The following is a 2,500-nucleotide window of genomic DNA, read 5'->3' on the forward strand; positions in this document are numbered from 1 at the left end:
ACGCACGCAATGAAATAGGAAGAGGTTTTCGCCTCTAAGAGCAAATATGTTGTTTGTTTCAATAAATTTTTCGCTGGAAAAGGATTCTGTGGTACTTTCTGCCCTTGTGAATTATAATATCATGTTGTGTATTGAATTTTCGAGCTTAAGGTTGAAATGTGATACGGGAGAATTTTTTTAGTATTGCTCTGTAAGAAGGAAGGGTTCACAGGCCTGTTGGAAGCGTGCTTGAGTTTCAACAAAATGAGGCCCAAAATCAGTGAAAAATTGTGACGCCGATGAATAATAAAGTAGCTGCTATTTCCAAAATGATTGAATTACCTGGTGATAAATAACGTCGTACGCGTCTTGGAGAGTAAATTTTGACTTTGCATAAACAAATGGTTAACCTTTTAAGAGTTGGGCGATTGTGATCTTTGTTTTGACTTCGCTCATTTATTGTCAAACTTTGTAACACTTGACAGAAAAAGAAACTTACAAAAACCCGGTATCTTGCCATCATTTGACACATATGCTTCACTGTTTGTCGAGTAAACATGCCGCGGTAACTTAATCACGGCGCTCGCTGGATTCCGGCCATGTCACTTTCGATTTTGCGATTTATTTGAACGTAGCAAAAATCTCCCAAAATGTTTGTCGCTGATCGTAACTTTTATATTCTATATTCACGGTTCAAAATTAATGTCGTTTTCATGTCGTAAATATTTTATTCTCGATCGACCGTCCCGGAAACTTCCTTCTGCTCTTGCTAAAAACTGTGTATCAATAGTTATTTACTTTTGCATCAATATTTGTTTTTGCATAAAGCAAGCTAACAAAATCTGTACCTTGCTGAGTTCGCATTTGTTAGCGTTAATAGTATTTTCCGTCAGATGCTTCTGTTTTTTAGGAGGGGTATATTGTTTTGGTCTCCCATCAAGGCACTAACCCCGCCGGACAGAAGTTAACTTAGTAAACCAAAGCTGTCAGATGCTCAGAGGGCACGCTTAAACATGTGTTGAAAGAAGCTGTGAGAGAGCTTGAAAATTATCAACATGTCAGCCCAGAAGCATATGTTTCTCTTTTCCCATTTATTTTCTTCAATCTTTCTGGGTTCAGTACTTTGCTAGTAACCACATGTCTTCTCAGGCTATTTACCCAAGACTTCTACCATGACACTACAATGATAGACAATACCAAAACAAGATTGCGCACTGTTAGAGCTACATATTACGCAAGGACAACTTGAATCTCCTGGAAGACAACACACAGCTCAGTTGACATTTTATATGGAATAAATCGCTGTATTACTTCACTACCACACGTAAGCAATGCGTGTCTATTTTTTCTCAAGAGGACAGGAATTTCTTCTTTCTACAAATGATTAATTAATAGGCCGGTAGCCAGGTTGTTAACCTCAGAAAAGGATCTGTTTCGTCGTACGAACATGGGAGGACCTGTGAGCCAAAGGGCCTCTGCTGGTAAGACTTCTGGGTGACCCCTTAAATGGTCTTAATGACCCCCCAACTTGAAAAATCTTTTCTGGAACGGTGCACGTACCACAGGCAACCCAGTGTACCCTCACGGAGGGTCTAGTTAAAATAATTTATAAATAGAAGGGAGAAATGCCTCCGAAGGGAAGAGGTAGAAAGCGACCTAGTTCCGTCTCCAATTTGGTCCATGAAATTCGTGCGGAGGTCGAGCAGTCTAAAACGGTGGAGAAAGCTGCTGTGGATGCATACCGTGTGTTTACTTCCTCTTCGATGAATGTGGACTCAATAGGCCACTTGCACTAAGAGGTCATGTGACATCGTTTTTATGAAAATGAAAGTCATCTCTTAAACAAAATAATAGTGATTTGGTTTTTCAAACCCGCACCATTGTGCTTAAAATGAGAAAGTCCGTAGCTGGTCACGTGACCAAAACTTGATTTTTTTAAAATTATGAATTACCGCTTTCTGACACAAATTGTGCACTTGAACTTCAAGGAAAATGTTGAAAAGATGATGTGGTAACGTTTATGGCACATCTGAACTCAACTATCAAACATTTAACAAGATATAAGCAAAAAGTAGTTTTGGCCGCCATGTCGGGAGGGCAAGAGTATGCCCTCCAACATGGCGGCCAAGACAAATCATGCTACTTTGTTGAAAAATCAAAGTACCATAAAATATTGCAACTCACTGTTTAAGGGAAGCATTGGTCACGTGACCTCTTAGTGCAAGCGGCCTATCAGGGCATTACCAAGCAAAGTTGTGGATATTTATTTGTCGGTGAAGTACAGCAAAGATTTATTGGTCTTTGTATCCACCTATATTTCCGAACTGAGAGCTCTTCCGGAGTTGATCAGAAACGAAACTGTTGCGAAGTTGTCTGGGCTGTCAATTCACAAGGTCAGTGATATATTAAAAGTCAGTAAAAGTTAGGTGCATTATGGTAGGGTTGTTCCCTGGTGGAAAAGACCAGCAATTTGGATAGATTACTGAACTGCAGTGTGGGGAATTTCCCAGTACTTTTGACC

Source organism: Montipora foliosa, chromosome 12 (genome assembly GCF_036669935.1).
Source record: "Montipora foliosa isolate CH-2021 chromosome 12, ASM3666993v2, whole genome shotgun sequence".
In the NCBI taxonomy this organism is placed as follows: domain Eukaryota; kingdom Metazoa; phylum Cnidaria; class Anthozoa; order Scleractinia; family Acroporidae; genus Montipora; species Montipora foliosa.